The sequence below is a fragment of the Lissotriton helveticus genome, chromosome 7, assembly GCF_964261635.1.
Source record: "Lissotriton helveticus chromosome 7, aLisHel1.1, whole genome shotgun sequence".
Classification (NCBI taxonomy): domain Eukaryota; kingdom Metazoa; phylum Chordata; class Amphibia; order Caudata; family Salamandridae; genus Lissotriton; species Lissotriton helveticus.
Genome location: NC_136068.1, coordinates 1,534,675,029 through 1,534,702,750, shown reverse-complemented (window position 1 = coordinate 1,534,702,750; position 27,722 = coordinate 1,534,675,029).

The window sequence follows — 27,722 nt, the reverse complement described above, 5'->3', positions numbered from 1 at the left end:
AGGAGTGCTCCGCATTGGCATGGCTGCCCCTCTGCCTCTTCAGCTCTGCATGCTTCTGCATCGGCTGCCAGGCTCATAAAAGGTCCACTTCGAGTCACTTTTTGGGACCTGATTTAGATTGCGGCAGACAGGGTTCTCCCTCACAACGGCGACAGATATCTCGTCCGCCGAAACATGAATCCCATAGGATATTATGGGATTTATATTTTGGCGGGCGGAAAATCCGTCACCGTTGTGATGGAGAAACCTTTCTGCCAAGATCTAAATCAGGCCTAATTGCCGTGGTTTTTGTCCCTTTCACCCTTTTGGCCAAATGTATCTTCCGCAGAAGCTTCAATGCTATCTCCCTAAGAGTCAGGTGATGTCTTCTGATGCCAATCTTGTGGTAGTCGCCAAGTATTATTGTTCCAGACCTTGCCACTCCCTCTGCAATTCTGTGATCAGCTTTTGGCTTTTAGCAAAGCTGTGAAGTTTTGGCTTCATTTATAGTATCTGGCTGTCCTCTTCGCTGTTTAGGTCGATCCTGAGTCAGCGCCCTGAGTCAGCGCGCAGTCGCTGCTCTGGCGATCTGCTGTAGGTACTGTACTGAGGAGAAGCCCTGCCCAAATTTGTCATTGGCTTGTGTCTTTGTCCTTCGTAAGTACTGGCCTCTGATTCCTTAATAGGCTTGTTAGTCCCTCCTTAGTATGGCCATGTCTTCATTTGTAACCTCCCATGGCTACTGGCCCCTTTACTTCGGTTGATACACAGGACCTTTTTTTTAGTCTGTAAGCACTCTTTTCTTTATTCTTCGTGCAGCACTGCTACAGCTGCCCCAGCCAGTGTAGCCACCCCCTTCCTTTCCATGTAGCCACTCACTGGAACTGTGCAACACAGGAAAAGGCTGCAGCACAGGATGTCTCCCAAGCGAGCCCACGCCTGTTCCGTTATCTTTTATTCACTGTGTCAGTGCTCATTCCCTTCCTCAGCACGCATTAAAGCACATAGCTTCCCCTGTTTTTTTATGGGGGAAGTATTTAAGTAGTAGTTTGATTTGTTTGTTGCTATCTGTTTTTTGTCACTGTGTCCGTTGATATCTTTTAGTATCGTTTTTTAAAATAACGAGAAGTTTAAGTAGATTGGAAAACACAGACATTGATAAGGCAGTAGTGAATTAGCAGAAATATAATTTTTTTGTTGTGAGGAAGTCAGAGTCTGATCTTGAGGATGCTTGCTTGTTGTGCTAGTGAAGATTAGTGTTGCTGCTTAAAAGATTGGTCTAGCTTCGTTATGGTTTATCACTTGTACGCCGCCACCCTCTCCCTATGAGCTAGGTTGGTGATCACTTTTTGATGTAACACACAACTGGCAGTGTTGCTAACACTTAGATTGGCAAAAAATATAAATAGGAACGAAAAATACTTGTTTAAAAGTGAATCATGCAAGGAGCTTTAGATCGGAAGGCTTCTGAATTCTTCCGCAAAATGGAAAACATTTTAAAACAAGCATTTGAAATGCAATAGGTCTCGCATTTATGCGAGTGAGCTATTGACATTGTAAATGACAATGCCTTTTATTTTTGTTTTCGTTTTTAAAACATAAATAAAAGGCATTGTCATTTACAATGCCAATAGCTTAAACTCGCGTAAATGCGAGACCTATTGCATTGCAAATGCTTGTTTCTCTCTGGGTCTGTTGATTCCTCGTCGCCAGGAAATCTTTTAGGCAACAGTGCAATTAGCACATTTATTTTACATTACAAGGTAAAGAGGAAAACAGTAATAAGAACAAGGTTTTACATATATTGCTGCCACAGTATACAACTTTTTAATGCAATTAATGATTGCATTCGTCAACCTTTGCATGTTGAAACGTTTTGTCTGCCCCAGTGGAATTGAAAGTAGTGTTCTGCAGGTTGTATATAGATGCGTTCTGCAGTACTTGAGCGCTGCCAGGCTTGTTTACTGGAAACATTAAGGTGCCTGGCAGATCTCCACGTAGAATGAGTTTCAAGGGCAGACTGACATTGCTGCTGAAATCGCTGCTACAGTGAGTGGCACAGAAAAGTGCCTGATTCTGTCTCATTATTGGAATATCATAGGGTGTTGCGAGCCAGGATTGAGGTGCATTGGTAGAGCGGTGTGTGGGGCTACAGGCTGTACGTTTTCAGTTTCATTTTGCAGGGTGGCAGGTCCAGCACTGCAGTTAGGTTTCATGCACGACTGTGATTTCCTCTAATTCTTGAGTTAGTCTGTTTTTTATTTTAACATATATTTTCTTTAAAGAACACCATAGATCAATGACAGAATCTACAGCTGTAATTTTTGTGTTACTTATCTTTGTCCAAGTTCTAAGGCATATATATGTAACGGAAACTTTCCAAATAAACAAATGAAACAATATGGTTGGGAATATACAGTACTGGTTTCTGGGAAAAATGAGTGCTGCACATTTCACTACTTGGCACAGCCAAAAATGCCTACCTCAGAGTAGTAATGTTTGAGATTGTGTCCATTAACTAGGCAAACAAGCAGTCAGGAAATGACGAACTCAAAAGTTCCAAACTAGGCTAGTTAAAAAGATGAAAATACAACATGGAAAAAGATCACAAAAATGAAGAAAATCACATGTAGGAATTGAAGGTTGTATTACAAACTAAACTCTTGGGAAACTGTGAAAAAATATGTGCTCCATGCTGTTCTCCAGTGTGAGAAATTGGGGCTCACTGTGGTGTGAGCCCTGGTCACGCAGCAAGTACAATACTTGTGAGGGTAATGCACAAGCAACCCAAATTAAGCTGTGCTCAACTCCATGGTAACGTGGCACAGGGCAGTCATGCTTAGCTAAGAGGTAATGTGTAAAGTATTTGTGCAACACTTCAAACAATAAAACAGAGAAAGCACCACACAAAATGGAGCCTGCACCAAGTTAGAAAAACCGTGCTGAATTTAACAAATAAAACAAGACCAAAATAAATCCAATCATTAGAACCAGAGATATGAATTTTTAATGCATTTAGTGAAAATAGCGCCTAAAAGCATAAAGTGCCAACTTAAGATTTCTGTCCGTGCTGGACTGTGTCAAAGTCACACTTTCAGACCGAATGCAATGGAGTGCAGATCGGATACAGCCAAGGTCTCGGTGTGAATTGGCCCGTTCACAATCACAAAGATCCCAATAGATTGATTTTAGCTCACTGAGTCACACAAAGGATCCAGGACCTAAGGGACACAACTTGGGAGTCAGGGAGTCGCTGTAGCTGGGCCAGGGGGCTGTTTAGGATGTTGGGGAGCCTTTTATGTCCCTGCGGCTCAGATCCAGAGGTCATCAGACTAGCCCTTTTTTGAAATTTTTTTTTTTACAGAGTTTTATATAGCGCAAACTCGACCCGAATCGGGTATCAGAGTGCTTTACATAGCACCAGTTGCATTACATGAGGGCACATCCATTTTTGTTGGGTACAGGGAGATTAAGTGGTTTGCCCAGAATCACAGGATGTTCTTTGTCATTGCCGAGACTCAAACCCAGTTCCCCAGATTTGAGGTTGACTGCCCTAGCCATTAGGCCAACTCCTCTCCCCTTGGAGTTACTCTGGGAGTCCTGGATTCAAGATGAGGTTGCAGGTCCAGTTCTTCCTCCCCAGGCAAGAGGGCAGCAGGCAGCAGAGCAGCACATCAGTTCCTTCAGAGCAGCGGACCAGCAAAGTGGCAGTCCTTTCAGCAGCACACCAATCCTTCTTCCTGGCAGAGTACCCACAGGTCCAGAAGTGTACTGAAGAGTTCAATGAAGAAAGATTTATAAGGCACAGCAAATCACCCGTGAGGGCCTCAAGGCACTGGGGGTTCTCACTGCTTCATGATGATCTGTCTATTTGAACAGCCAGGTCTTGAATCCTTTCTTGCATTGCCAGTGCAACGAGACAGTCCTGAGATGTAGGGGTAGGTTGTTCCAAACTTTGGCTCCCAGGTGTGAGTAGAAGCGCCCGCCGCTGTTGCCCTGGCGGATCTTGGTGGTGTCTGCAATGAAGATGGAGCCGTATCATAGATGTCTTGTCGGTTGGTGGAAGGTTATGCATTTGTTGATGAATTCTGGTCCTTCGTTGTGCAGGGCTTTGTATGCATGGGTCAACATCTTGAGCTGAAATCTCTTCTGGATCGGGAGCCAGTGTAGCTTACTGAGGTGGGGTGTGATGTGGGTCTGTCTGTGAAGGTCAAGGATGAGTATCGCCTCTGAGTTTTGTATTGCCTGTAATCTCTTCAGGAGATGTGTGATGATTCCTTCGTAGAGTGTGTCCCTTTAATCCAGCCTGCTGGTGATGAGGGCCTGCATGACAGTCCTTCTGGTGTTGACTGTGAGCCACTTGAAGATCTTGCAGAGCAAGCACAGGTTGTGGAAGCACGTGGATGAGACTGCATTTACCTGTTTCTTCATGTATAGCTTGCTGTCTAAGATCATGCAGATGTTGCAGGTGTGGTCTGTCAGGGTACAGGATGGGCCAAGTTCAGCAGGCCACCATGTGTTGCTCTATGTCCAGGAGTTGTTCCCAAAGATGAGGACTTCTGTCTTGTCCGTGTTGAACTTGAGACAGTTGTCCTTCATCCAGTCAGCAATGTTCATCGTACATCTGTGGAAGTTGGCTATGGTGGTGGAGGGGTCTTCTGACAGCAAGAGGATGAGCTGGGTGTCGTCAGCGTAGGAGATAATTCTGAGTCAGTGCGAACTGACGATGTTGGCTAGAGGCGTCATGTATGTGTTAAAGAGGGTGGGACTTAGGGATGATCCCTGGGGGACACCGCAGATGATTTTCTTCAGTGCTGAGGTGAACGATGGGATTTGGATTCTCTAGGTTCTTTCGGTGAAGTTTGAGGTGATCCATTTGGAGGCATCTCCCTGGATCCTGATGTGGTAGAGTCTGTTGATCAAGATGTGATAGGAGATGGTGTTGAAGGCAGCTGACAGGCCTAGGAGGATTTGGGCTGCCATTTTGTCACGGCCCAGGAGGGCCCTCATGTCGTCGATGGCTGCTATCAGGGCTGTCTCAGTGCTCTGGTTGGTTCAGAATCCAGATTGATAGGGGTTCAGGAGGTTGTTGAGTTGGTGGTTGATTGCCGTCTTGGGACCCTTTGTTGGAAAGGGAGCAGGGTATTTGGTTCTGCTGGGTAGGCATATGTTTTTTTAGGAGGGGCCTCACTTTAGCATACTTCCATTCCTCAGGGAAGGCGGCTGAGGTGATGGGGGTGTTTAGGACTTTCTTGAGCTCGTCGCTAATCATCTTGCTCCAGAGGTGAAAGATGTGGTGGGGGTAGGGGTCCGTGGGTGCTCCAGAGTGCATGGAGTTCATAATGGAGAGTGTGGCTTGAGTTATGAGACGGTCCCAATGGGTAATTAGGTGTTTGGGGGTTTATGTTCATGGGTGCGAGCAGGCTGACGCTGCCGGCAGTGGGGGTTGGGGTTTGAAGTCTTCGTAGATGACTGAGATCTTTTCGTGGAAGAAGTCCCCATGATGTGACACAATTCTTGGGAGGGGGTGATGTTGTTCTCAGCGGCTGCGGTGTTGCCAAACTCCTTCATGATGGAAATCCAACCTCTGTGTTTGTTGGTTCGGTCCTGGTGTGTTACCTTGTAGCCTTCGGGGGTGGCGATGGCGATGTCTGGCGCGCAGGCGTTGTTTAGCCAAGTGTCTGTTAGGAGGATGACGTCCGGAGTGAGGGATGAGATTGCATCCCAGATCTCCGTGGCAGGTTTACTGAGTGTTTGTGCACTGAGTAGAATGCACTGTAGTTCCATGGCAGAATCAGTTGGCATGGTGGACGCATTCGTGGTGTCTTCAGTGTTGCTGGTTGCTTCAGTGTGGGAGGTGAAGCGGCGGTGCTGGCAAGAGAATGGCCCTCTGGTTGTGTGTGGAGATGTGCGGCAGCAGTTGTTGTTGATGCGCCTGGGATCCAGGGTTAGGATGTCTGAAACAGTTTAAGCGCAAGGAGAGCCAGGCTTCCTGACCGACCTGCGGATGGCTCAGGCACGGACAGGCGCAGACGGGCTTGCCATTGGCATGCATTCGCTGCACTGCCATGCTGCAGCATCCATTAAGGAGGTCCTGGGAGGGGGAATGGGGTGCTGGAAGGCAGTAGGGGCGAGGTTCACTGTGAACTGTGACCAAAACAGACACAGAGAAGGCAAAACAAGGAGACAACAGCAAAAATGCAAAAAAAATCAAAACAAAATGAGGCAAAACAAAGCAACAACTATGACACTCGCAGAATCGAATTACAGGAAATAGAAGACAACGTGTAGGGCACAGGGTCAAAATAAGGTGACAACAGTGAAAAGCAGCACAATCAGGACCACAAAAGAAAGTAACAATAATGACATCAACAGAATAAAGATACAGGCAGTGGAAAACAAAAGTAGTAATATGCAACTATGTCTCAACAGGAGTCAACGAGGGGATGAGATTCAGGAAGTAAATTAATTATAATGCAAACGTTAAATAATGACAAATAGTCCCAAGAACATGATTACATGCAATTATATTATAAGCAACGACATACAAATTGGACTTTAAAGATGTGTATTAAGTGAAAAAGGGGAACACTGTGCAAATGAAGAAATATTAACATTGCGCAAGTGAAGCAAGTGAACAGAACACAAAGAATGCTAAGGCAGATTGGATAAGAATTCAGAACAACTTTAGGCATGAGACAAACACATTTGCAGAGAATTTATAAAATCATGTGATAATTCAAAAGTCCAGATTTAGCTTGTGCAAGTCGACACAAGTCGACGGCATTTCGACCTTTGTGACTGGAGGTAATCATCAGGACATTGATAACACAACCTAGAGTGATAGCTGCCTGGATGGTTTCATAGGTATGTGGGGGGATTCTACTAGAAATTAAGAATCTGCTCGCAGGGGCAATAATCACTGGCTGTCGTCCTTAGAGGTACAGTCATCCATAATGGGACAATTCCAAAAGGTTCCAAGTCACGGGGTGGGCTGGAAGGGGAGGTCCCCCTGGGAGGTGGGAATATCCAGAAACACGAGCTATGTTCAGGGGACCTGTGCAAGGTCTCTTGGGTCCAGGCAATAAATCCAAGTGTAGGTATTAGGTCTACCATCCAAGTGGCTCAACAGCGTTTGGGCTAAAGATGGGACCACATGTTCAATGTAGGAAGTATTCTGAGGTCAGGGGTGAAACCAATCTACCCCAGAGCACGACTGTATCAGTGTATAGCTGGCGTGACCTGACTGAATCAGTTGCAGGACTTTCTAAAAGTGGCATTTTCAAAATTGTACTTTATAATCTCACTTCACCATAAGTTGGGATTTTAAATTCCAATTCCAGAGACATCAAACATGAACTGGGTACATCTTCTCATTTGGAAATTAACCTTATAAAATGTTACCCTGTGGGAAAGGTAGGCCTTGCTGTAGCGAAAAATTAATTTACGTTTTTCACTACCAATGCATGTAAAACTTAAAATCACATGTCCTTCTTTTTGCATACATTACACCCTGCCCTCTAGGCTGTCTAGGGCCTACCCTAGGGGTGACGTTGTATACAAAAAGCAAGGTTTGGGCCTAGCAAAAGGCTTACTTTGTCAGGTTAAAATGATAGTTAAAAATTGAACACACAACGGCTGTAATGACAGACCTGAGACATATATAAAGTGCTATTTTAGTGGTGGTACAATCAGTACTGCAGGCCCACTAGTAGCATCTAATTTACTGGCCCTAGGCCCTGTGGACGAGCCCAGACAAAATATACGTCATGTATGAATGTAAGGGGTACTGATATCACTCAAACATAGCAAGCAAGCCACTGAGAAGTGTCAGTACATGTCTCATATCAGCTATGTGTCAGGAACATTAACTTGGTATATATTATCTGTGATCAAAGTAGGTGAGTATTTTTAATGGGGTCCAGTCAAGGTCGGTGGCCATAAGCCACAGGTACATTAATGGTTTCTTAAATTCAGACTTCATAATATATATATCTTGAATATTTGTTTTATGTATTTGATATTGAATGCAGATTTACCTAACGTTGTATTCTTCTGAGAAGAAGCCATAATGGTGAATGTCTGGTGTATCTTTCCCAAACCAAAATGGCAGCCCCATAGTAAAAAGTCACACCACAAACTGGAAAAAATATGAACTATAATGTGGCAACCATCTTTGAACTCTTGCATAATGAGGTGCTCACCCTGAAAGTCCTTGCTTCCCAATGGACTTTTTTTATCGACTCACAACTCACTCAGTTTGAAAACTGAATTATGCTACAACCATCTGTGAAAAACCCTCTTCCTGGCAGTGGCTTAATTTCTTCAGTAGAGCTGACTATTGTTGGAGGGCCTCCATCTTGATTTGTATGGACTTGAATTTTTTTCCCAGGCAGCATTGTCTTCTGACTGATTCAACTGAATTAACATTACATTTTAGTCTGCAAATTGACAATCTCTCATTCTTTTTAAATGCTTATAAGTCATTATATTTGACTTGGTTATTCATGCAATTGAGGGATTAGGTTCTACATGCATATATCATCACCCTGCCAAAATGTTAGACTTCAGACTAACATTTCACATTATATGTTTCAGGCAAACCATTTGTATTCACAAGCATATGTAGCTGCAAGTTGCCCAACTCTGAAAGGTATACCATTCTCAATACTATAGATAGTTTAAATAGTTCAGTTCAGGAGGCTGTAGTGTCTTGCTGGTTAGAAATGACGGAACCCTTTTGGCTTCTGATGGAATCGGTAGAGCTTTGATGTAAGTGTTAGAGCGGAATGCAATGAAGGCTTATTCAGAATGTTGACTTTGCAGTTTCATGCAGTTGAATAAAAACATGTAATCTTAAGTTCCGTGTGTGGCGTAGTCATTGGCGGTACCCAGGCTGTGGAGGATGCTACAAATGGTGATGAGTTAGGTGATAGGTAACCTGATGGTAGACTGTGTTCTCCCAGAGAATTTGCTGTAGTTCAAGCAAACTGCTTATGTGTGCCACGTGTGTCGGCGTTGAAGTATGGAATTGACGCTCAGTGCATGTGGAGTCAAAGCGCAGCTCCAGCTACTGTAAAGCAGTTAAAGATAACAAAACGATTGCAGATAATCTACACGTCAGGGGCAGAAAACCTGCTGGTCAAACCACACATAAAGGTACCGGGCTGCCACATAATATAAAATCATATGTTATATGGAGTGTTAACGCTGAAGGCCTATGCAACCAGGTTTTCCAAGAGCAGCCATTGATAATCGAAAATTGAAAAATAACACTGTGAACTGAAGTGCTGCAAAGTGGATATCAAATACATGTTAGAAAGTACAATTGACATTTAGAAAAGAAGAAATAATTGACTAACCAAACTCATTAAAGATAGTCACTGTACCATTGCACACGGTCAAGTAGCTCAAGGAGAAGTGCCCAGAATTGTGCTCACCGAGCTGCCAATACCTCAAGTGGCTAACCACAAAAACAACTGGATGGGGCTCAGAACAACTTCATAGGTCTTTGGAGAATAAAGAGTCAAGAACAATTCTCGGAATAATGACATTTATCAGATGGCAGCTAAGAAAGAAGCCACGATTGCAGTCCATGTCCAAGAGGATCCCAAGGCCGTCATGTCACAAGGCCGCAGACAGAGTGTACACAAACAAGCCCACAGCAATCCTCAAACAGCATCAGAAAGAACGCTACTTCGTGCCTCATTAAGTTTCACACTCATCTACAACACTGCTGTTTTTCTGAAACCAACACCACCTTTTGATACAGCCAAAAAGCAAAATATTGGAGATAGATGGACTCTTTGTATAGAGACATTTGACAATTTCATTGATGCTTTTGAAGAGACTGGTAACAAAAAATGAGCAAATATCTTTAAAATCTTGCTGGTGATGGTGTAAAATAAAGCACACACAAAGAGATGAGGACGGAGCACTGAACATTTTCAGACACTCACCCCCAATCACAGATTTGGGTTGAATCCATCATCATTCTTTAGCTCATTTTGCCACCTCAGTTCAGACCCAGCTACATGCAAATCAGTCTTGACTTAGTGCCTTATGGGAATAGTCCAGCCTGAACTGCCAACCCAGGTCTTCCCTGAACTGGAAACAAGCATCCTGGGACCGGTTTCTGGGTAACACCCTTCATCAGCCAGGCTAGCTTGAAACAAGTGGCAAAGTGAGCAAGGGACCCAAGTCTGGAATATAGATGAGGCATGCAATTTGGACACTGTTGTACATTCAGTTTAGCGAGTCACAATTCTATGCAATTTGCGATTCGCTAAACTGAAAGGTCATACATCTGGCCCTTGGCTCACTATTCAAAACAACAAATCACAACTATTTAGAAGTTCATGGAGAGAAGAAAATGGCTAAGTGAAGCATTCATAAATAATATAGGAGCAATAATGATAAATTAGAAGACGGTGACCAAAGGGTTTTTGAAGACGTTCCCTACGTGCATGAGTTAATGATAAAAATGAACCAAAGTTTAAAAGCCTTGAAGCAGGTAAACGTTTGGAAAATGTTTTGAGAAAAACTGTATGATCAGTACTATTTACACTGATATAATAAAAATATTGTTTGTACCTTTTCAGCATCTTCAGGAGCAGGTGAAGGGGACTTTGGCCATGACGGGAAAGCAGCTGCCACTGTGCTGCTGGTGGTGGGACCATGAATACCGATCATCGCAACGGCACAGAGGGTAAGGGGACTGGAATGGAGGCCACCGTCTTGTCAACATCTCCAGAGGCCACCACAAGTGACCAATCCCTAGTGTTGGCAGACCCTAGAGGAACTGTACCAACTGTATCCTTGGTCTCCTTTGCCACAGGCACCACACCCTCTTCCCCTGACATCCCACCTGCGATGAGGAGGTTATTGACCTCTTACGCAGCATCTCTGTAGGCCAGACTGTGATTGTGAATGGCATTCAGGTCATTAGTTGCCAAATGCAACAAATGGTTGCATTTCAGGATGCCATTCATAGTTCAATGTCTGGCATACAGGGATCACTTCCTAAAATAGCCTCCTCACTGACTGTAGCCTACCTACCAGCCCAATCTTGTGCCCCAACTTAGGTCCCTTCCTCATCCCAAATCCAAAGTCCCACCTCTATCCCAAGCACACTCACTTCTTTTCAGGCACCCACTCTAACAGACAGAAGCAGCACACTCCCACACACACATAAACACAAATACACAAAGAAACACCCCAAAAACATACAGACACTATTGACACTACACCCACATGAACATGCACATGCACAACAACCACCACGACTCCCACAACCAGCACAACCACACTCACAAGCACCACAATCACCAACACACCCACAAGCTCCACCCCACCCACATGCACCAACACACCCTCAAGCACCACAAACACACCAACCACCTCAACAGAAGTCATCCAAACATATACACTCACAGAAAAGCACACCTACACGCAATACAACTCCCACTAAATGCACTTACTCACCCAAAATTAAAAAACCTGACAAGCCATACACATCCAAACATACACCAGACCCACATGCAACTGCAAAACATGCACCCTAACACACCAAAACCACATCAACCACCTCAACAGCACACTCATCCAAAACAAAACACTCACACAAGCACACCTAGACACAAAACAACACCCACCAACCCCAAATGCACACACTCACACTCACATTCACCCGAGCACCAAACGCCTGCCAAAACCACACACCCAAACATACACAATATACAGACACATGCAAATCACCAACACCAGTTCCCTCTACCTCCCACACCCAATCCTCTCCCATCCCTCATACCCCTACCCCTCTTCCTGAATTTATGTCTTACCTGTCCCTAACCCCTGTCAAACTGAAACCCACCCATCTGATGTAAGATCCTTGCGGCGCCTTCTCTGTGCCCATTAGGTGAGACCCTTCCTGAGGAGGTTCCCCTTTGGAAATCTGTTTAGAAGGCAAGATTCCGGCAACAGTCTGTAGTGCTGAACAATATTTTTTTCTCATGTTTATGTTTGAAACAAAAAGATATATTTATATGAGAGTAGTATCTCATTTGTAAATAAAAAAATCTATTTTCTTTCCACCAAGTTTGTCCTGACATTATTTTTCATTTACAATTCTTTACTTCCTAGAACTGTTAATAACGAATATGTGTAGTACGTTGTTTTACTTTCAATTATGACAGGAAATACACCGTTTTTTTAAATGTCTAATTACATACTCTAGTAAATAAAGGATGTGATAGACATTTAAATTGGTGCAAGCCTTCACCATGATAATGGACACTTTTGCTAACAAATGGATTTCCTTTTTTTAAAGTGTTAATACAGGTGTGTGATTATTGGAATTTGATAAGTGATAAAAATAAACACATATGCATTACACCCTAAAAAAGAGACACAAATTACATTTAATAAAATAAAGGAAATGCACTAGATGAGGGGAAATGTTACATTAATAAATATGTTAAATGATTCAAGTTTGGAACTAACATTGATTTTACAGTTATTAAAAATATATACCTTGCTTAGTGCATTTTCTACATTATATTAAATGTACATTATCCCAATAATGTGTAATGCATATATTTATAATTTTATAGTAAAAGAAAATTAATTAAACACACCTATATGGTCACCTTTTGATTTTTTGATTGATTAGAATTTTTGTGTAAGTGTCCATTATCGTGAAGGCAGCTTGCAACAAATTCTATAATATAATAAAATGATACAGGTGTGTTTCTTTACATTTCTTAAATGAGAATATTACACCCAATATTTATTTATTTAATGAGCTTATAATATAGGCTCAACAGCTACCCGTAGGTTTCCCGGCGCCCTGGACCAACGCTAAGTTAGGAGGGGTCAAGGAAGTTTATTGATTGAACAACCATGTTTTAATGCCTTTACGGAATTTTACGTAGTTCTGTTCCAGCCGTAGCCGAAGGGGAAGCAAATTCCACAGGACAGGAGCCAACTGAGCGAAGGAGCGGCCACCCATTCGCACCCGTTTAAATCTAGGGACTACGAATTTAGCCTGATAGGATGAGTGAAGATGACAAGTAGGAATGTATTTTTGGACCAGCTTGCAAAGATAGCTGGGAGCAGTTCCTGTGTTGATTCTAAACATAAAGCAGAGTGCTTTGAATTTAGAGCGATTGCTAATCTTAAGCCAGTGTAGATCGCGTAAATAGTCCGAGATGTGGGTCATTTTTGGGAGGCGAAATAGTAGTCTGGCTGCAGCCTTTTGGATCACTTGCATCCGACGAGTGACCTCTTTATTGATTCCTAGGTATAAGATGTTCCCGTAGTCCAGTCTGGGGACAATAAGGGCCTGGACTACTGTCTTTTGGGCCCCTTCTGGTAACTGCCAAAGGATTTTTCTCAGCCATTTTAAAATGGCAAAGCATATAGAGGTGGTCTTTGCTGCTTGTTATTGCATGGACAATTTGTCATCAATCATGATGCCCAGGTTACGAACAGATTGCACTGGTTGAGGTGTAGGACCCATTTCCGTTAGCCAATGCAGAGGTCCCCAAAGCTCTTTTTGTTTGCCCAGCATCAGAAGCTCTGTTTTGCCGCCGTTAAGCTTCAATTTATTGGAGTGCATCCAGTCCGCGATCCTCTGGAGTCCGTTAAGGAGGGGCGACACCTCAGCCTTGTCAACTGCCGATAAAGAGATGACAAGCTGTGTGTCATCTGCGTAGGAAAATATAGTAAGTCTGGCTTCTTCTGCTATTGTTGCCAAAGGACCTATATATGTATCAAAAAGCAACGGACTTAAGATAGAACCCTGAGGCACTCCATAAGGGGAAACCAAAGTGCTAGAGTTATTGTTCTTAGAGAAAACCTGAAAAGATCGATTAGATAAGAAGCTCACTAGCCATTTCAGGGCGGAGCCACCAACACCCTTAGATTCTAGAGTCTGGACATGGGTTGCATGGTAGATGGTGTCAAAGGTGGCACTCAAATCCAATAAGATGAGTGCCACCGTGCCACCCCCGTCCAGTCTCTGGCGAATTGTTTCTGCACTCCCAGGTGTGTAGATTCTGTTGAGTAGCCTGCTCTGAACCCGGATTGAGATGAGATTGTTGGCATTAACAAATTCCGACAATTGGTTATTCACGTGCTTTTCCAAAATTTTGGAAAAAGCCGGTAATAGTGAGACAGGGCGAAAGTTAGAAAAGACTTCCGGGTCCCTATTAGCTTTCTTCAGTAAAGGTAGGACCATGGCGTGTTTCCATGTGTCCGGTATCACTGCTTCCTTTAATGAGGCATTAAGGAGTTCCCTTATTTCATCTAAGATGCGTAAATCCAGTTGTTTTAGAATGCATACCGGGATAGGGTCCATCGTGGAACCTGACTTAATGCTCCTTAAAATCTCCAAACAGGATGTCGCATCTAGCATTTGCCAGCTGGTAAGTAAATTCCCGGGAGATTCTACCAGCTCATTGATGTAGCTGGAAGTGTGGGTGCAGGGCTCTGTTCTTCGTTAGTCCTAAAGTCGGTATAAATTTTCACAATTTTCTCATTGAAATAGTTAGCCAGCTGGTTGCATTGAATTACAGATAGTTTGGGGGGTTCTGGTTGATGTGCTGCACCCGACAAATCCTGTACCACAAATCCTGTACCACCTTAAAAAGAAGTTTAGGATTATTTTGTGCAGCCAGGATGTTATTTTTCGTAAATTCTGCCTTAGCCATCTTACATGATAGTTGGTAGGCCTTAATAGCTTGGTTATATGCCACCTTTTCTACCGGTTCATAATGTTTCCTCCACTGCCTCTATAGCACCTTGCATCTACTTTTTTCAGTTTTAAGTGAATCCGAGAACCAAGGAGCTGGGGGTCGGCAATACCATAGTTTGTTCTTAGTTAGTGGAATGATCATATCTGTTGCATCAGTTAGCCACTTATTAATTATGTTCGTGTCTGCAACTTTAACCTCTTTTAAGTCTGGCATTGAGTTAAGTAATTGGGAATTTAAACGGTCCAAGTTAAGCCTTTTCCAATTTCTGGACCAGGTGACGTCGGCATCGGCCAGAGCTGCTTTCAGCGGCATTGCCAGCTTGATTTTAAAGCTAACTAAATAATGGTCTGACCAAAGAAGAGGTGTATTAGGTTCACATGTTAAGTTGTTAACATTGGAAAAGACGGGATCTAACAAATGTCCTGCTTTATGCGTGGGGCGGAAATTACATAAAGACAAGTTAAGAGCTTCAAGATCTGAAATAAGAGTCAAACTGGTGGAGCAGTTGTGATCCTCCAGATGTAAGTTTATATCTCCTAAAATGAAGAAATTAGTGGCTTCCAATAGATATGAAGCAATAAAGTCCGGAAGTGTAGCCACCCATGCTCCTGCTGCTCCCAGGGGCCGGTAAATAAGCATCCCTGAAAGCGTGAACTGAGGTGTGAGAGTTAGTTTAAATAATCCGGCTTCACAATTATTTAGCGGTAACTCCTCCCATTTGAAGGTAAATTATTTTCAAAAAAATATGGACTATTCTTGCGGTCCATTCTAACGATCGTGTAGTTTAATGGGATCGCAGTGGCTATCTCAGGTCCAGAGCTATCATTAAGCCAAGTTTCCGTCAGGGGTTGCTATGGGGGTTATTATGTTATTGCTTGTAAGAGAGATTTAAAAATAAATGAGTCCAGAGAAACTGCAAACAGATCAGGGTTTGATTGAGATCAACTATAAGCCCAGCACCCTAAATTTGTGGATTGTACCTTTTCACAAAACACTGATTCAGTGTTTTAAGTATTATGAAAAGAAGGAGGGGGTTTTCAAATAGAGGCATGTTTTCTTGACTTTACTGAGATAAAAAAATGTTGCCATGACTTTGCATAGATTAGTACGCACTGATTAATCACACCTGAATATAAGTTAGGCCAATTCTGCTCAGGCCCCCTGCTCAATCTGCATGCATTAATGGGCTGGCCCAGCGAGAGACTGGGAATGACACCTCCATCCCGTTGGTAAAAGGGTAAATAGAGGCCCATCTGCCTCTGGGAAGGTCGCTCAAGCCCCCACAGTGCCACTGGCGGCATCTGAACAGCACAGACACAGCCCAAATCATCCACCAAGCTGCCTAAAAAAGCATCCCACACCGGCAACTAAGACACCAGCCAATCGCCCATTGCCCGAGTGCCTGCCTTACCAATCCAACCCTGAAACAGATAAGTCAAACGTAGCAAGTAAAATTAGAGTCTTACCTTCAATTCCAGTGACAACGGGTTGATTTGCATTGTGGTCAAGTAGCAGCAGCAAAGGCAGGACATGGACGATCAGGTCCATGAAGGAAAAGGAAGGGTAAGAGAGAAAAAAGGTAAGATTCAGCTCAACTCAGGTGTACAGGTTTTCTGCAGGAAGGCATATCGTGATTGGCCCAGTAGACAAACTGGTTGTACTCCCTCTAGCAGCCACTTCTGCATATTGCACTGTCGACGTGGGAGGAAAATTCTGACAAAGGCGGCGGCACTCCGAATGTCTTTTTCTCGTCAACCCACCTGCCTCTAAATAGGGTGGACGGACCGCCTAGTTAGAAGACGGAGAATCCTACTTTAAAGCGACGGCAGGACCAAATTCGACAAGATCTAAACAAGGCTCTAAGATTTGGTCTGTCATCGACTTTTTCAAGACGTCATTCGATGCATCATATAGCCTGTCATTAATGCGTTCAGTTATAGCGATGACATAATGGTTTGCGGAGCTACACAAAAAGAACATGCTAAAGCTCTCACACAAGTATGGTGTTTACTTGCTGATGCTACTTTGACTTTAAATGCAGACAAGTGTGAGTTCCATAACACAAACCTAAAATTCTTTGGCCATTTTTTTTCTTATGGGGGTATTGCACCCAATCCTACAAGAGTACAAGAACTGTCAAATGCTGATCCCCCACAACATGTTTCTTTAGTGTGTTAATTTCTTGGCATGGACTGTAACTGTTCCAGATATATATGAGACTTTGTCACTGCAAGTGTTTAATTTCATTGGTCACGTGAATGTGAAAAAAGTTTTAAGAAAATCAACAAGCCATTGAGAATGCTTCTGAAATGGCATACTTCAATCCGAAGCTTCATACAGAAGTGGTTGTTGACGCTAGCCTAGTCGGGTTAGGTCCTATCCTTGCACAGCACAACGGACACCCACATGCTCAAAGGCATATTGTGGCATATGCATATAGAGGTTTGTCACAAACAAAAGGTGCTTATTCACAGACTGAAACAGAAAGTTTAGCTGTGATATGGGCTTATGAACATTTCCATGTATTCCTTTTACGCTGGTAACTGATCATCAAGCTGCCTTCTCACCTTGAACGATGGGGTCTACAATTACAAGAGTACAACCATACCATTGTGCATCATGCAGAGAAGGATCAGACCTCTGTTGACTACGTTTTGAGAGTGCTTATCCAAGGTCACGGTAGTCCATCCAAGATGTCTGAAGCCTATGTCAATTTCATTCTAAAACCAAATAAACCAGCTGCTATTTCTTTAGCCAAGATTATGCCTGCCACTAGCCATTATAGTGACATGCTAAAGTTGAAAGATATAATTACACATCAGTCGTGGAACCAGCACACTCCACCTCTCACCAGTGATGGTGAATATACAACAGGCAAAAATGTCAAAGATGAACTGTACAAGGCTCAGGAAGGAGTTATACTACGAGGGTTGAGAATCCTGATTCCAGAGATTCTGCAAAAGAAAATAACTGAAGTGGCCCACGAAGGACATCATGGAATCCTGGTGACAAAACGAGCTATCCAAGACCAAGTCTGGTTTCCTTGTTTCGATGAGAGGCTTAAAAAGGAATTAAAAGCCTGTCTTTCTACAAAAGTTACTTAGCACACCTTGAACATCTCAGAACTCCTGATGCATGCATGGGAGAGAGTACCCATTGAGTTTTTTGGTCCACTTGAGGATGGACATTATCTGATGGTGATTGTAGATGAATACTCACGATTTCCCTTAATTGGAGATCTCTCATCTACCACTCAGATCAAGTTATTGAGAGACTATGTGGCATCTTTGCGTGATTGGGTGTTCTAGTCATAGTGAAAACAGTCGAGAGTTCAGAGATTTATTAGAGCATCTGAAAATAAAGCATCAGAAGTGCACACCTCTGTGGCCACAGGCCAACGGACTTGTTAAGCACTCTATGAATACACTAAAGAAAGCAGTGCAGCATGCCACTCTTGAGAAGCTTGATTTAAAAACTGTGTTAAACTCTACTCTAAGAGCTTATCGGTCAACACCTCACTCAATCACAGTCAACACCTCACTCAATCACAGGTGAAAGTCCTGCGACATTGATGATTGGGAGAGTAATGACAACCACGTTGACTCAATGGACCAATCAGAGAGAGAAAGACAAGAATGCAAGGACTTGGTTCATAAACAAAAATGAAAGCGTGAGTTGACATGTGACGAACATCATCTTTAAGAAAGGAGATCGAGAGCTCTCCTGCCACATGCAGAGAAGAACATCTGATGCTCCATTTGATGCACAACCTTTTCCAGTGGTGTCTACCAAGGGCTACATGGTGACTGCCCAGCACCCAGATAAGTCTGTTACCAGAGACTCTTCTCATTTTTGGCAATTAACTTGTCGAAAGAGAGACTGGTGCTGAAACATCAGGGTCTGCTGACGCCTCTTAACCGTGGATGCAGATCGTGGTCAATGATGGTGACAGTTCCCAGGTTCTTCCATGACAAGATCATGTTGAACAATTAAAGTTTCTAAGAGATTGATTGAAGAGATTTAATTGTAAAGCTGTGATGTAAGTGCTAGAGCAGAATGCATTGAAGGCTAGTTTAGAATGTGGAGCTCGCAACTACAGGCAAACAATAAAGACGTGTAATATAAAGTTCCGTGTGTGTAAGCTTCAGGGTGGGAAGGATGCTACACAGGCTATATAGCACTACTGTTTGTTTACTCTCTTCAGGACTCACACACATGATACGATGTTTCTAAGCCTCCTCTGGGTACAAGGTGCTCAAGAATGAGCAGCATAAAAGTTCAGACATCTCTGCAGTGCAATAAGTTTGACCCTATAATGACATTTTGTAATTGGAATTTTCCAGCCCTGTTAACCTATACAACCACTGTTATGGTTGTCAGTGGTTGTATAGGTAACCACTGTTGTCACTGTGAATCAATGAGGAAAGGGAGGACATGCTGGAAGGTATATATCTGTCTTTCCCTGGGATAAAAAGCTAGCAATTAGGCCAAGCCAGTTAAGCCACTGTTAGAAAGGCCTCTGGCAATTGAAATTATGCTTCCACCACTGGTCAATGCAGCCCAGCTAACATCCAATGCCGAATGAACACTTCACATTGAGTATGAACATTTCCTATAGTACTGTGGAGGGTACAGGGAAGGGAAATTGCCTGGAGGAAGATATATTGCTTCCCAAAGGAGGAAATATGATCAAGTAAGCCATCAGCCTTCAAGCTTGGCAAGTATTTATGGTGAAAAGAGGAGTTCATAGTTCAGCACTCTTCCTTTTGCATTGGGCTCTTAATCACAATTACTTTGGTCTTTTGAGGAATGCATGAAGTTGACGTGAAAATACCTATTCCTAAAGTCAGGTATTGGTATCTTCTCTTCCGCACCTGTGTAAGCTGCTCAGGGCAACCACTCTGCAAATGGGCCTGCTATTGCACTATTGGTTGGGGGTTGAAGTTCCCTTGGCTGCTGAGGGTTGTCAGGGCCAAGAACCCCTATTGCTGCCACAAGTAAGTCCCCCACAGTGGGATTCCTCAGAACTCATCGGATGCCTCGCCCCCTTCTCAACCATTCTTGAATGGGGCCTCCTGGCGTACTACTAGTTTGAGGAGTTTTTGCTGAACTTTGCATTTCAAACTGAGCACTGAGTGGAAAATCTGCACAAACTCCACTGATGGACTTACAATCTTACTCAGACACTCTTACACCCACTGAGGCACTCATGCACTCACACACTTACGGCCTGAGTTCGATCTTGCTAGGAAGGCCCTCCTTACGACTCGGATCTGGAAGGATTTCCTAGCGAATTGTGCTCTGCAGACCGAGCGACGGAGTACGATGCACCCGTATGGTGACGAACTTGGTTCGCTCGAACCCCCATTGAACTCTATGGGAGTCTGTATACCGAATGGGTACAGAGGTTCCCATAGCATAGTGGGTGGGGAAGAGGGTACACCCTGTGGTGGGCACCCCATGGTGCCCCCACACTGTGCATGCATGGAAAGTTGGGACCCATGGGTTCGGAAGCCGACTCCATTGTGCTGCACGATTCAGCTGCAAACGATTCGGTTGACGTGGACGAGATCTTTGCAACGTACTTGGTCGTTCAGAACAGGGGACGATTCGATCGGAAACATAGGCTCCGAATCGGATTTGCTCGTTCCAGAACCCACCTGGAGGCCTTCCTAGCGAGATCGTACTCTAGCCCTAAGTGTCAAAGGTTAGTGGTTACAGTTAGGAAATAACATTTAAAAAACTTGCAAATTCACTTTAAAAACCAAAGGCTAAAGGGATGTTAAAGTTGGGAAATAGAATGAAAAAAAAAAAACATTCACTGAAAAAAACAAAGGTCCCAGAGACGTTATAGTTAGGCAATAGAATAAACAATACCTTAGAAATTCACTGAAACAGAACAAAAGTTACAGGGACATTATAGTTAGGTTATAGTAATTTAAAGTAACTATGACTGGCGCCAGGACGCTCCTTTGCTGGAGCAGCTGTGCGTAAAATAAATACATATAACATAACATAACATAACATGACTCATGCCCTGAGGTAACTATGACTCACACCCTTGTCATGCACTACTAATTACCCCACATATCACATCACTTATGACATCTTCTATGACTTCATTGATAATGGTATTGCAACATTTGGAATGAAATTATTGATGTGAAAACTGTCCATGATGGTGTCAAATTCATAATAATAATACATATTTAAAAAGTATACATAATTAATTATCAGATAACAAATTGCAAATTTATATATAGCTATCATTATAAATAAATATTATATATTTATTTTCTTCCCAGCCTTCTCACCTAAATAAAAACACAGCATTAAAAACACATGTGTAATAAACATATTAATACTAAAAATCATAATATATTAAAAGAAATAAAACAGTGCTACAATTACACAATAACTAATAAATTAAGTAATTTACATAATTAATAATCCAATACTATTTAAATAAAAAACATTGAATTAAAATATGTTTAACCTAAATTAAACCGTATTAAACTATTTCCATATTTAACAATCAATTGAAGTATTAATTGATTAACTCTTAAAAACTAATTACCAATAATTTTTAATTATTCATAACTTAATTGACTTCCCATTCTAAGCCCATACAATCCCAACAACCCGCTAATAAAACATAAATAACTATTACTACCGCTATTACTAATAAAACTAAAATAAAAATGTTACATTTCAATTTTAAATTCAAAATATAATATAGCACTCAAAATATTTACATAATTAATAACCAATTTAAAAGTATATAACAAAAAACCCAAATTAACATTAAATTAGGAATATCTCTAATTTAAATTGTTTTGATTTGCAATGTACCCCAATATAGGCCTGGGTAGTCACCTAACCTTTCACCTACATTTTCCCTGCCATTGTACTCCATAACAGGTTTGGTGCTGACCTTTTACCTAGTTAGGTGCTGCATAAAATGACGTGTGGTTTGCTCCAAAAACTAGCCTCATTTATTATGCATGAGGATTCTCAGAATCACAGCAGGATTGGGATTGTCATCTTCTGCATAATAACTATGTATAAGGCTCATCACTATCCCCATCCTCAGACAACATGACACAGCAAGGTAGAACCCCTGAGGGTACCTCTTGGGTATATAAACGGCATATCTTTGCTGGGGTAGGCAAAGGAGAAACATGTCCAAGCTGACACGAGACACTGACGATTCTGCACGCAGACACTTCAGCACGCAGTGGTCAGATATCCCTCACGGAGTGTCCATCCCAAAACCAAGATGGGGTCCTTCATTCTCTCACTTCACGTAATGGGGTTGGCTTTATCCTAGCGGGATTCTTGGCTATTCACCTACATACATGCTAGCTACATTCAGGTACATCTAGTTAGGGTTAGCATTGTAGGAGTGTGCATTATTACTGTCATGTACTTATATGCCTGCATATATTCATTGTTTTAGCACTGTGGTAGAATTCTACCATCTATTTACTTTGTTGGTGCTTATAACCGTAGACATCTGTTTCTGTCTTCTGGTTGTTGCAGCACACATATTTTACACTAGAATTATGCTGGTTCGATAAATGCTTATTCAAAACGTCCCCATCGTTTATTCTATGTATCTCTCTGAGACAAAGTGAGCACGAGTGACTGAGCGAAAAGTACTGTACTGTTTCCACGATCCCTGAGGAGTCAGGGTTGTCATATTCGATAGTTGCCAGATACTATTTGCTCCTTTGTAAGAGGGGTCATAGTGGCGTGGTAAGCTAGCTGGTCTAAAGGCGAACATGTCCTGTAGGGGTGTCTGGACTCAGTCTGGACACCAGTCCCTCAGTTTATGTTATCTAAACACGCAGATTCTATATAGATTTATAGGAACTGCATGACAAAATAACATCTCAATCTATCCCCCTACAAAATCAACAACCTGCTATGACAGCATAAATTACCAATAACATTTTTTTAAATAATGCTAGATCGCCTAAGATTGCAAACTGTATTTTATAAAATGAATAACAATTATACCAACAACACTAACACCTAAAATGAATATCTTAACTAAAACACATTAAAATAATTAAAACTGTGTGTTTTACTGCAGTTTTAAAATCAACAATATTCATGAAAACTATACTATTTACCAAATAAAACTAGATTCTTGACAGCGATATTCTATACCACAGTCCAATATTTTATGTTTCTGATATTTGGAACTCAACATTTTGTCCAAACACCTTTTCATAGAATACTGTGATGTATATCCACTCAGACTTTTAGCTGGGCTTTAAACTTTGTGATTTCATATTTTTGGGAAACCTGAATGTATGGTCAAGTTGAGAAATATGATGTATGCCCACTTGGGCATTATACAAACATTTTATTAGAAAAGCTTGTGAGTATTAGAAATATGGTCCCGTGCTTTTGCATAAAATGAATAAGTTATTGTTTTCATGCATAGATAAAAAAATATTCATGATATTGAGTGTGATCTGACCATAGAATTTATTTTCCCGGACAAAATGGATTTCTTTTTTGTTTTTTGTAAGCATGGACACGATCTATATTTGTATTTTACTACTCCATCAACCAATGGATTACATTATTTCTGTTTGCTATTGAGTGGAACGATCGAATGTATCTTAAAATGGCACCCACCAAATGATTTGTTAACATCTGTTGGTACTTTCCATTTTATGAGTATCTTTGAAAAGACAAAATATTTGATTTCCAGTGATCATCTGAGTTTACATTTGTATTGTTTTTTTTTTCCTTTAAAAAAAAATAAATATTTTTATTAGATTTTTTACATATTTATTCCCACCACCTCCCCTGGACAGGTAGACATTCTACATATTAATAACATGTGTTTTACATTGTTTTTAACATCCGTACATAATCATTATATAGAATTTACAAAAAATAAGAAACAATAGCATAATTACATGTCGGCATCAATATTAATTAGTTTTGTGCGTCTCACCATTGTGTAAGAGCAGTCCAGATTTTCATGCCTCTTTCGCGTCGCGATTTACCTTTTCGTTTATATATAGCTATCTCGATGTTATAGACAGCTAAAAGCCTGGCTAACCACTGTTGAAATGAGGGTATTAATGGGTCAAGCCAAGCCGAGGCTAGGCATAGCCGCAGAACTGCCATAGCAATGAATATAAAACCGTGACCACTCTCAAGGTTATCTGGATCTTCCACCCCCAGTACTATTGCTTCATGTGACAAAATAAAATTTCTACAAAGAACTGAACTTAAGAATCTCTCTATTTCTTGTATTAAAGGTAGTAGCACTGGACAAGAGGCAAAAATGTGAACAGAGTCTGCTTTAAATAAATTACATCTCGGGCAATGAGTCCCTTTGCCAGTTCCCCATTTTGCAATCTTATCCGGCGTATAGTAGAGAAAGAAGCAGGTTTTGTAAAATTGTGCTTGGAGTTTGGTTGAGATAAGAATAGCTTGGGCTAACTGATAGGAGTATAGAAATCCTTCCTTAGAGATATTAAGTTTACCTTGCCACTTCATTGCAGTTTTATCTAAATCGTCTGGGAGCGTATCCAGTAGTAAACCATACACCCCGCCTATTGAGTCTTTCTTAGAGTGTATAATTATCTCTACTACTGTACATTTTTCAACAGGTGTCCTTGCCCCCAGTTTATGTATTAAAAAATCCCTTATTTGGAGGTACTTGAAAAAGTCCCGCCAATCTAGGTCAAATTCTTCCTTCAGAATATTAAAGGATTTAATCCCCTGAGTAGAGTAGAAATCCCCTAATTGTGTTATTCCTAGATTATACCATTTGTTTACACAGTTATCCTTAAAAATCATTGGAGGAAGAATAGGATTATTCAGAGCTGGAGTATAATATGAGATTGGTCCTATTCCTAGTATTTTCTTTACGACCTTCCATACTTTAAAACTACTATAAAGTGTCTTAAATTTGACTTTTTTGTGATAGCTGTCGTGAGTGTGCCTCCAGAAATAACCATAGCTGGCATTCCCCACTAGTAGCTGAAAGATTGAAGTGGTATGTTCCTCTGAGTTTTCTCCCCCTTGCAGTAATTCCTTACTATAGAGCAATACGCATGCCCAGTAATATCTCCTTAAATTGGGAGGAGCTAGCCCACCTCTGTTCTTAGGAAGAGTAAGATATTTATACGCCCGGCGGGGTTGTGCATATGACCATATAAATCTAGAAAAGGTACGCTCTATTGCAGTGAACCACTGACTAGAGAACTCTAGACACACAGCCCTAAATAAGTATAGTATTTTAGGAAAGTACACCATTTTAATTGCATTTGCCCTCCCAATAATAGATAAGTGGAGATTATCTAAACGTCGTAAATCCTTTTGTATTGTATTCAACATTGGCCTAAGGTTTATGTCCACTACTTCCTCCAGCTTTGAGGAAATTGTAACTCCCAAGTATGTCGCTCCCTTCACTACCCTTAGATCATCCATAGCAATTTTTGAGTTCAGAACAATTTGTGTCTTACTTTCGTTTAGCGCGTAGCCAGAAACCAGCCCAAATTTTCTGCCTTCCGCCTCGATAGTCAGCATGGCTGTAATGGGATCTGCCGTGACTATGGCAATATCATCAGCATATGCTAATGTTTTTGTAGCATATCCCTGTGATATAATAGGTATTATATTGCTGTTTTTCTCGAGATAGCGAATAAAGGGATCTATGTATATTGCAAAGAGCAATGGAGAGCATGGGCCCCCCTGGCGAGTTCCCCTGGAAATAATAATTTCCTTGGTTAAGCTTCCATTAATGGATACAACGGCACTAGGTTTAATATACATTTTTTGTATCGCCTGTATAAATTTAGTCCGGAATCCCATTATCACCATTGCTTTCCAGAGAAACTGCCAGGAGACCCTATCAAAGGCCTTCTCTGCATCAAGCAGAATTAGGGCCATAGGGTCTCCTGTGGTTTCTGTTCCATCAAAGAGCGTAATCACTCTCTGGATATGATTTATCGTTGACCTTCCCGGAACAAAACCGTGCTGACTTTTGGCTATTACCTGGTGTATTATAGGTGCAATTCGATTTGCCAAAATTTTAGAATAATTTTCGAATCAGCATTTATTAGAGTTATAGGGCGATAAGACCCTAGATGTTCTGGGGGTTTCCCTTTTTTAGCAAAAACTACAATTTTGGCTCTGGACCAAGAGTTGGGCGGTTCACCCCCGGAAAAGATATGGATAATTAGATCACTTAAAACATGTTTAATTTCATCTATAAATGTAGCATAGAACTCTGAGGGGATACTATCCAGACCTGTTGCCTTCCCTTTCGGGAGGCTCTTAACTGCAGTTAAAACCTCTTCCATACTAGGAGCTTCTTCTAGTGTCTGCTGTGTATTTATCTCAAGGCTCACGCCCTCATAATTCTCTAAGTACCTTGCAATTTCAATTGTGTCCCCTTTGCAATTCTCCATATATAGTTCTTTATAAAACCTCCAAAATGCTTGCCTGATCTGCTCTGAGTCTTTTATCTGCCCTACCACAGGATCTATAATCTCCCTAATCAAGTTTGCGTTGACCTGTTCTCGCATTCGCACGGCCAATTGGTGACCCACTTGCTCATTGACCTCATAGATTAATTCTTTTTGTGCCGTGGCTTTCCGTATTGCCTTATCCGTATATATATTCGTAATTGCTGCCTTTGCAATTGCGACTTTGGCTAAGATGCTAGAGATATCCCCAGTAGTATCCCTATTATTGGTGGCATTAACGAGTCCTACTTCTGCTAACATAAGCTCTTCCTGCAGCATCCGTATTTCTTCTTTCTCTTGCCTGTTGGACCTAAGTGAGTATGACAACGTCTCGCCCCGAACCCCGGCTTTCAAAGTATCCCATACTACCTCTATTGACATGCTACCAATGTTTTCGACTAGGAACTTGGGGATCCAGTCTTTCATATAGAGGCGATACTGAGGATCATTCAGTAATGCTTTTTCGAATGTCCATTGCTTAGGCTCTAATTTAGTTGGTGGAATAGTCAATGTACATAAAAGAGGGTTGTGGTCAGATAATACCCTAGGCAATTTAGCTGTATGGCAATTCTTAATTAGTGAGTTTGAAAGTAATATGTAATCAATTCTAGCATGCGTACGATGTGGGTTTGAATAAAAGGTGTAGCCAGGGTCACCAATATTAGTATTATAAGTTTGCCAGCTATCCACAAGTCCATGTACAAGACACAAATCCTTAAGAGAGCGAAATACTTTGGGTTTACGACCTTTATACACCCAGTCATCATTTAGGGACCAATTTGTCGGGAGGTTGATATTGAAGTCCCCGCAAACCATCCCCGGAAGAGACCAATGTGACAATTCATTAGAGACCTCATTTAAAACCCCAGGGTCATCTGTGTTACTCCCGTAAATAGCACAAATTGTCAATTTCTGCCCTGTCTGGTAACTGCATTCGGTGATAGCCCAACGGCCAAACTTATCAGTTTTAGATTTATTAAACACCATTCCACTCCCTTTAGCCAGAATAGCAACACCCCGAATTCTAACACCTTGTGTTGTTGCACACACCAATTTAAACCCTAATGTATTTAACAACTGGCTCTGGGACCCTTCAATATGCGTCTCCTGCATACATATAATATTAGCTCCCCAGTTTAGTAGGCCAATTGCAACTGTTTGTCTTTTTTTAAGATCGTTCAGACCACAAATATTCAAAGATAATATTTTTATCCCAGCCATGCTACTAATAAAAAGGTGCCATAATATTTATCGTGGGGTTTCTGGTTTTCTATGATCCCTGTATGTGTTTCCCTATAAGATTTCTTACTCTGTATGTCTAACCTGTCCTGCCTTCCCCCTTCCCCTTCCCCACCCCCCACCCACCACCAACTTTGAAGGTTACCTGGGCCTATCTGGACCAGGGGTGTGACCTCCGCGCTAGTGGGCCCTGTGGACTGGGCTAGATTATAAATATAAGTGATATGCTTATCTGTTGCTGGTT